We start from the raw sequence: 9,621 nt of genomic DNA on the forward strand, positions 1-9,621 counted from the left end.
GAAAATAAAATATCTAAAGATTAGTTGCCGTATTAAGTCAATATTATTATTATTATTAAATATTATTATGTATCATGTCAGATATCTTAACGTTTTGAAACAAAGATTTGTAATTGGTTATAATATGGTTCTTATTTTATAGAGAATGGACCGAAATTTCTTACAATTACACAAGTTTAAATTATCTAGACAGGCTTTATGTATCCTCAAATTTGTTTAACTAATAGGTTATATAAGAGTGTGTATATTTTATTTTTATGATCTTTATACCTCTTCCTCTGTTGTCTTTGTCAAATATTTATAATTACATAATGAGACATTGGATAATTATATAAAACAATCAATGTATGCATGCCATGCTCTTCTAACAGCTACAACATTGTGTTTCCAGTGTATTACCTGTGTCCAAATATCAACAAATGTCAATGATATGGCCACCATGGCACCATAGCCAATCCATAATTAACTTGTGTTGTAGTGCTTAAAATAGAGAGCACAATCATCCAGTTCTATGAGTAAAATCATGTATGCCTGGTCAACATATAAAAGTGTTTTAGACTCACCCCAAAATGGACTGGTCTGCATATAAGAGTCTTTACAGAACAAACCAAAAAGGACTGATCTGGGCGTAAAAGTATTTTATCCCAAACCAAAAAAAGCCTAGTCTCCATATAAACCTCTTTAAGACCAAACCTTCATCTGAACACCAGTGTTTTTTAGAATTGAGAAAAAATGAGTCTCATGATAAAATCACCCTATGTCACCAAGTGTATATTAATGTTACTTTTACACCGCTACACAATGTTCACCCAGATGTTACTCAAATCAAAGTGAATGATCCAAGTGCACATGTGGCAGTTAAAATCTTAAGGTCACTGATTCTGTTCTTAAAACACAAATTGTTATTTACATACTATTGTTTAAGTTTCAAAACACAGATTTATATGTTTTTATCATGAAATGGTATCTTGTGGAAATCGGCCCGTGATAGTTTCTATAACTAGAGACATATAGACCCTAACTCATATGTCTACTATAATTTACTCAGGAAAGGGTTAATGGTCAATCACAAACACTGGACATAACTGGCTACAGCAAGTGATCATCTCAAATTGACAGTCACTTAATATACATCTAAAAAATCACAGGGCTAAGTCATTTTCACTTAGCTAACATAAAATACCGAAGTTTTCATTTTTTAGGTCACTGTTACCCACTTTGCCTCTTAGCATGACCAAAATTAAATTATAATGGTGGGTGATTTTGTTGTTCAATACATTTTATCAGTGGGTCCTGAAAAGCTTTAATCACATCTTTGGATGGCTACCCAATTTCAAAACTGCCTTTCCCCAGTCCCATGTAAGTTTTTAATGGAACAACTCTTAGTACATATTTGTTCCTGTTGTTTCAAGTTCATTGTTTTTGTTCAGTCTGTATTTGCTTGCCTAAGTCTGAGATGGTTCATATAACATTTGTAATGAATACCATAGTCAATATCTTTTATCTGTGCTTGTGAGAACATTTATTAAAGTAAATGATGTGTTATGTCTTTGTAAAACAGTATTTGTTTTTAATTTTTAGTGTTCAAGGATTAAGGGAGAAGATTGTCCTGGACCCACAGTGGATGATTGATGCCCTCAAGTCCCTTATTACGGCTGAGACATTCATTATGCAAAACCCTGCCATCATTAAGAAGTGGTATGCTTTCAGAAATAAAGGGAAACTTACTCATGAACTAATAGGTTGGTATATTTGAATCCCATTACTCTATTTTATGTAGGGGCCCCGAGTGGCCGAGTGGTCTAAAGCGCTTTCCGTTACGGATCACTGCCATCTCACCTCTGTCTGCGTAGGTTCAAGTCGCGGATTCGGTAATGTGGGTAAATGAGAAAGCTTGCCAGTAGCTTCTCAAGGGTCTGTGGTTCTTTCCTGGGATTTCACGGGTTCTTCCTCCACCATTAATACTGGCCGCCATGTATAGCCTATCGTGCACTGAAAAATGGCATTAAAACCTACAACAACAACAACTATTTCATGTAATTCTTTTCTACAAGGAGAAGTTCTATTATACCAAATATGCAAATTATGTAAAACAATATATATCTGTGCATAAAAGTAATGTGTTAGAAATATATTTATCATATATTGGGAAGTGATCACAGACAGAAAAATTAAAATGACCCAAAATGAAGAAATTAGGCCAAAATTTCGGTATGATTATCAGTACATGAGTCATTGGGAAGTGATCCCATTAAGGAGTTACTCCAAAATTTAAAGAACACACAGACACCATGTAAGGGTTGTAAAACGTATGCAAAATAAAGCTAAAATGTAGAAAAACAAGAGTTTTGATGTCACCATATTTCTAATGCATATTCAAACATACTCCAAAGTTAGCTTCTTCCTGTCATCTTCTCTCATAACCAGTTCTTGAAAAATCGACATTGGCCTTCTAATCGGCTGAACATGCTAGATCTCAAAGGACGGAAATCCAGATTAATCCCAGGGGAACTTTGAGGTACGCAAACAATATGTATGGTAACATCCTATCTTATTCATTCTTCATGTCTACACAGACCATTTGCATCACTGAAATCCATGTCCTGTTAAAGCAATCTACTTTTTCAGTTGCTTGTGTATGATAAGAAGTTGTTGTAACTCTATGGAAACCAATCACTTCATATGGCTGTTTAAACAAGACGCTAGTGTAGTTATTTCCTTTGTTTGGTATTATGACCTTTGGAACACCAGCTTGTCTAAACTCCATCAGTGCTTTAGCTATACTTTTTGTTTCCATATACTTCATAGAAACTGCTTTGGAGTACATTGTAGCGTAATCAGCCACCATCAGAATGTGTGCATGTGTGTGTCTGTGTGTGATTTGGATTTTTAATGTAGCTTTAACTATTTCTCAGTCATATCGCTATGATGTCTGCAGTGTGGCAGTTTATAGTGATGTCGAGCACTGGGACATCATGTCACGTTCATGTAACATCATATCCCACCCAGTCATTGTATCCTGATACCAGGCCAACCAGTCCCAACACTAACATATTAATGCAGAGCGCCTAGTGAGGCAGCTGCTAGTACCATTTTTATAAGTCTTTGGTATGACTCATCCAGGGTTCGAACCAGCAACCTCCTGTATCCAAGGCGGATGGTCTAGCTACTAGGCCACCAGTGCAGTCACCATCAGAGTGTACTTGTGTCAAAACTTCCATTGCAATCTTTGAGAACAGTTATGTTATTACAGGTGGTTAAATCATTGCCGCTTTCTTGCCTGCAAACCGTTTTGCTGTCATCTGACACTTAACTTACAATATCATTTTATACCTGCAAATAATCCAGGTCAAAATAATGATGGGAGAATTCTCTTTCATTTTTGCCATACCCAAGTCAACTATAAGGGGTCTACGATGTACCAGCTCCGTTACCATTTTTCGCAACCATGCTATATGAATAGTTGATCCCTCCATGCATAACATCAGCAGATTGATATTTTGCCGCAGTATATTGTTCTCCCAAAAGAGATTCTCTCAGTATCTGCTGTTTTGATGCTAGATTTGACAACTCTGATCTGGTCTTCACCCACACATGGGCCAATATTCTCCACAGTCCTCTTAACTTCAAGTACTTTTACCATCGAGCTCATAACATCAAATGCCCTCTTCTTGGTCAGAATATCCTTCAACAACAATATGAGACAAGCCCCACTTGTGTTGGTTACTTGTAAACAAGAGTGTCGATCTTTACCACAGCCCACTGTGCTGTAAATGGTTGATAACAGCTGTGTATAATGTAAGCTTGTGCCCTTCCAGCTTTCAACTCTCTTCCATGAGCCCCTTATCAAGGTCATATCCAAGTCAGTGTCCCTCACAGATATGATCTTGCACCCATTTGCACTTCCTGTTACGAAGTAAGCCTTTCACCAGTTGTTGGTCTTAACCAAACAAGTTCCAGGATATTTCCCATTACCTGTTGGACAGTCCCTTGTAATATGTCCCACTTGCTTGCATCGTTAACACTAACGGTCATTATCTTTGGACTTCTTATTCTTTGGTATTAGTTACAGTAGCAGCTGTAAATTCTGAACATTGATTTTGTTAGTACTCACATTTAAACTTTTATGCAAATTATTATTCTAACTTTGTTTTTGTGCATTAGTAGGAATTATATCTTAGGCAGCCTCAACAACTGAACAGGAACAAATGTTCCCATAATCCACTCTGCCTGATCCGGTGACACAGCTTCTGGGAAAAATTACTCACAGAGACAAATAACTTTGTTACAATCATCAAAGAAATTCTGTGTTGATCAATCCTGGGTATCAGACCTCAATACATCTCATTCATCATGCACACCAACATAGCAAAATGCTCATGAGGTTGTTATAAAAATTCCAAAAGTGATCAATCTTTTCCTGAGTACCATGTTATTGCTACAAGCTTGGAACATATGTAGCCTCACCTGTCAAAAGAGTCCTTGGCTGCAATACTTTCATATCACCAGTCCATTTAGCCTGCTTTGCAAATGCTTCAGACTCAATGTTTGCGTTAAAATTTGAAGAACCTATTCATTAAATTATAAAAGATAGGGACTGATTAAACATTTGGATTTGGATTTTGTTTTAACGTAGCTTTAACAGTTTTTCAGTCATATCGTTACGATGTCTGCAGTGTGGCAGTTTATAGTGATGTCTAGCACTGGGGCATCATGCCACAGACATGTAGCATGATGTCCCCCCCAGTCACATTATCCTGACACCGGGCTGACCAGTCCTAACACTAACCTCTTAATGCTGAGCGCCAAGTGAGGCAGCTATTAGTACCATTTTTGCAAGTCTTTGGTATGACTTGACCGGGGATCGAACCCACGACCTCCCGCATCCGATTTATTGATTTAGAAAATTGTACCAGCAAGAGTTTAAGTAGTATTGAAATGTCTTATTGTAAATGGTGACAGGTTGTGATAATTGGTTGGTTTTAATCAACAACAATTTTAACATTATTGGATGCATCATACTGAGGAAATAGGAATGGTTTCTTCCTCATGGACACATCAAAGTAACCTTCAATGGAATATATGTTGTCAAATCTCCAACATGATATAAATTTTGTGAAAGATTAAAATGGACAGAAATAAAGAAGCAGTTGCATTAAATATGTGGTATTGTTATCTTGAAAGTACCAAAGATCCCTTCCACCCTGTTAATACCCGCTGCCAACATTTTGGTCAGTCACTATCTACAGTTAGAAATCCTTTGCATCAGATACTTTTGTGTGCAAATGGAACCCTCTGCCTAAGATTCACTTGAACAAGTGGTCACTCACTGTTTACAGTGAAAATTGCTTTGTGTTGTATTTGTGCAAAGGAACCCCTCTTTCATAACAGTCACCACTTTAATGTTAATTATCTAACACTTAGCTGTCTCGATTGCTTCCTCCAACCCAGCTTTGATGATCTGCTGTAGTTAACAGGTATGAAAAAGGTCGGGATATTACATGCAGTGGAGGACCATGGTAGCTCTAAATTTTGTTTGTTCAAAGTTTATTTGCCAGCGCTTTGTGAGTGTGATTATTTTGCATTTTGCATTGCGAATTCCCAGCTTAAACATGTGCACTGGTGGCTTTGTATTATACAAACATTTGATTCAGTAGTACAGGGTTTTATAGTCATCACTCACTGGGTTTCACTTATGATAAGACTTAAAAGGAAATGACTTGTTAAAAAAGGTATTATGTCGGTAACATTGTAACTGGTAAGTGGAGCATATCAAAAGTTTACTGGCATGGAAAAGATGGCGATGACCCAAAAAGAGTAAGTAAAGAACAAAGTTTGGAATTTATACAGTAACTATACCAGTGAGATACTGTTAACATGCAGTGAAATGGTCTTTAAGCTCTTTTCATGTTAGTTGGATGAGACTTAGATGTTTGTTTGATAAGGGCCTACTAGTCATTTGAGACTTGGATGTTTGATAATGGACAATCAGTCATTTAAGACTTGAACGTTTGACTGAACAGGGATTACCAGGTTGGCTCAGGTTTGTAGGTGGGCAGACATGGGAGTATTGACACTTCATTCACAACATTCTAGAGATTACAGAGTATCAGATTTATATTTCAATAGTTTCTGGTTTGATATGCATCAGGTACAGCTTGGGTCAGCTGCGTCTTTTGTGTTCTTCCATTTCCTCCAATTAATATAGCCATTAATGTGTTCAAAGTGCCATTCAAAAACAATTAACCATTTAATTCCAATCAAGTGGTGGATGAATGTTTATCTTGTCAGCTATCAAGTAGGTTGATTATGTCAACATTTAACAGAGTTATGGCCCTTTCATGTGAAATATTTTTTATTTACCATCACCTTCCAACTAGATTTGGTGTAAGATATTAGAATGGGCTTGGAGTATGCTATATTTGGTGGACAATAGCTTAACGTTTTGATATCACTGATTTTGTTATATTTCAGTCCTTTACCAACTCACTTTGAAATATATACAGAACTCTTTCCAGCTGAATCTTGTATGAAAATAGTGTGCATATCAGACATTGATATTACTGCTTTTTAAAGACAATGTGCTTTAGACATTTAGATGCCTTCTTGACATTGATATCACTGCCTTTAACGACCTAGTGCTGTTGGTTTCTAGATGCTGTCTGGACCAAGGAGAAGAAGCCTGATTTCCATGACAATAAGGAGCATATAATACTTGTGATGGAGAAGCTGAATATTATTGCCAGGCCAATGTCATATACCAAGGATGGAAAGATGGTCAAGGTATGTTTAAATAAAATCTAATGATGGAATTCCTCATTTTTTCATTTGTACCTGAAATATTTATTGGCATAAAGATATAGTGTTTATAGAGGCCATTTGTCCTGTTTAGTCCATATGCCCCATCCTTCATTACATCATAAATCTTATTTTGAAAAAAATGAGGACCTACTTGTGTTAGGCCCAGGTCATTCTGTAATGGCTCTGCATGATGCGGTGTTTTCCCTGTGTTAGGTCCAGGTCATTCTGTATTGGCTCTGCTTGATGCAGTATTTTCCCTGTGTTAGGCCCAGGTCATTCTGTGATGGCTCTGCATGATGCAGTATTTTCCCTGTGTTAGGCCCAGGTCATTCTGTAATGGCTTTGCATGATGCGGTATTTTCCCTGTGTTTGGCCCAGGTCATTCTGTGACGGCTTTGCATGATGTAGTGTTTTCCCTGTGTTTGGCCCAGGTCATTCTGTGACGGCTTTGCATGATGTGGTATTTTCCCTGTGTTTGGCCCAGGTCATTCTGTGACGGCTTTACATGATGCAGTATTTTCCCTGTGTTAGGCCCAGATCATTATGTGACGGCTTTGCATGATGCCGTATTTTCCCTGTGTTTGGCCCAGGTCATTCTGTGGCGGCTTTGCATGATGCAGTATTTTCCCTGTGTTAGGCCCAGGTCATTCTGTGATTGCATTGCATGATGTAGCATTTTCCCTGTGTTAGATCCAGGTCATTCTGTAATGGCCTGCATGATGTGTTATTTTCCCTGTGTTAGATCCAGTTCGTTCTGTAATGGCTCTGCATGATGTGGTATTTAGCCTGTGCCAGGTTATTTCTTTATATTTTGCCAAGTTGTTTCTTTATTCCTGTTGTAGGTTATTTTTATTTTTTTTTATTTTTTGTGCCAGGCTTTACTTTACTATATTTCAGGCCTATTAGTGATTGCAAAATGCTACATTTCATTCCTTGTGTACATAAACAGTCGTTTACATATTTGATTTAATTTCAACATTTGTTATGATCATAAGTGGTAATTTACTTGTTCCTAAAGCATAGACTATTTACTTCCAGCATGCTAATATTGACTAGCACCATGTGCAGGTCTTTGTTTATTGGACTGTTGACTAACACCATGCAGCGATCTTTGTTTATTGGACTGTTGACTAATGCCATGTGGAGGCCTTTGTTTATTGGACTGTTGACTAACGCCATGCAGCGGTCTTTGTTTAATGGTCTCTTGGCTAACACCGTGTGAAGGTCTTCGTTTATTGGACCATCAACTAACACCATGTGGAGGCCTGTGTTTATTGGAGCTGAATTTCTTGCAGTACTCTTCACTCACTGGACAGCATTTTGACACATTTCACTAGATATGATTAAAGGAATTATCTTTTCCAACATGAATTTTCTTTGATACAAATATTGTATGTGTCCTTAACTACTAAATTCTGTCAGAAATTATTTGCAACAAAAACAGTCTTTCTTGTATGTTTAAAATCAATATATTTTTGTATTTCCTTAACAAAGACATGTCTTTGAATATAAACTGAAAACAATGCTATTTAAATGTACAAGTATAAAATCCTATCAATTCTAATAATCTTACAATTCTAGTGAATATACATGACACAGAATGGTGAGTAATGCATACAGGATGTGTAAATGTTTCAATTTATTTTCACATGGCTGAATGAACATTTTCTTAGCCACAAACTACTAAATCTGTCAGAAACTATTTGCAACAAAATAATCTTCCTTATAGGTTTAGATTCACTGTATTGTTATCTGATATTAGTTATTGTAACATCCTGGACAAGTGAACACTGATCATCAAAGTGGTTAATTTGGTTTTTATTTTTCTTCTAAACTGACATGCTGATGATTGTCCACCTGTTATCTATGCTTAAGTGATAATCAATTCAGTATTGTGCTTTCACCACAAGACTTCTTGTGAAATTGTAACTTAATGTGAATTGTAAATTTAAATAAGGCGAAATTGATAGCTTACATGTTAGCATTACCCCTACAAAAGTCCTATTAACGTTTTCCACCAGAAGACTGAGATATTGTCTTTTTGCTCCTAAATAAAAATGGTGTGAATCTTAATATCTATTATGTTCACCAGAACAGCTCATTTCAAAAGCTAGCTATTGCTGTGCCAGAGCTAGCACTCTGCAATTGAAAAGAAGAAATGGTCTTGAATTTCTGGAAATTCTTTTCAGCCACTAGAGTTTCAGTCCCTTTGTGACACTGGCTTTTTTATTTATGGACAAAACTGGAGCTTTGAACTGCAAACTCAATTTTCTGGTTAGTTGTCACGATAACTTTACTTTTATAAACTTTTGTCCAGACCTGATGGAAACTGCCAAAATGATGGTACTGCAATATATATAGTAAGAGAAATGATTTGATTACACTTTAGATTTTTTGTTTTGCAGTATTGGTCCATTTTTACAGTATTGGTCCTTTTCTGCAGTATTGGTCCTTTATTTGCAGTATTGGTCCTTTTTCTGCAATATTGGTCCTTTTTACAGTATTGGTCCATTTTTGCAGTATTGGTCTTTTTTGCAGTATTGGTCCTTTCCTGCAGTATTGGCCATCAAATTGAGCATGTGATGTTGTACACCTGTCTGTCCATTTGTCCCTAGTTGGTTTCTTCACAGTACTCTACCATTGCCAATTCCCATGCTGACTGACAAATATAGAATAAACACAATGCAACCATTTGTTAGTAGTAACTGGCAACAAATAAAGTCAACCTTCTTTCACTATAAAGAGTCCTATGAATTGATGCTAGATGAGAAAATTGTGAACATTTACAGAGTGCAGAACAAATGTAAATTTTATGTTTGT

The sequence above is a fragment of the Sinohyriopsis cumingii genome, unplaced genomic scaffold (assembly GCF_028554795.1).
Source record: "Sinohyriopsis cumingii isolate HCF-2022 unplaced genomic scaffold, ASM2855479v2 utg000036l, whole genome shotgun sequence".
In the NCBI taxonomy this organism is placed as follows: Eukaryota; Metazoa; Mollusca; class Bivalvia; order Unionida; family Unionidae; genus Sinohyriopsis; species Sinohyriopsis cumingii.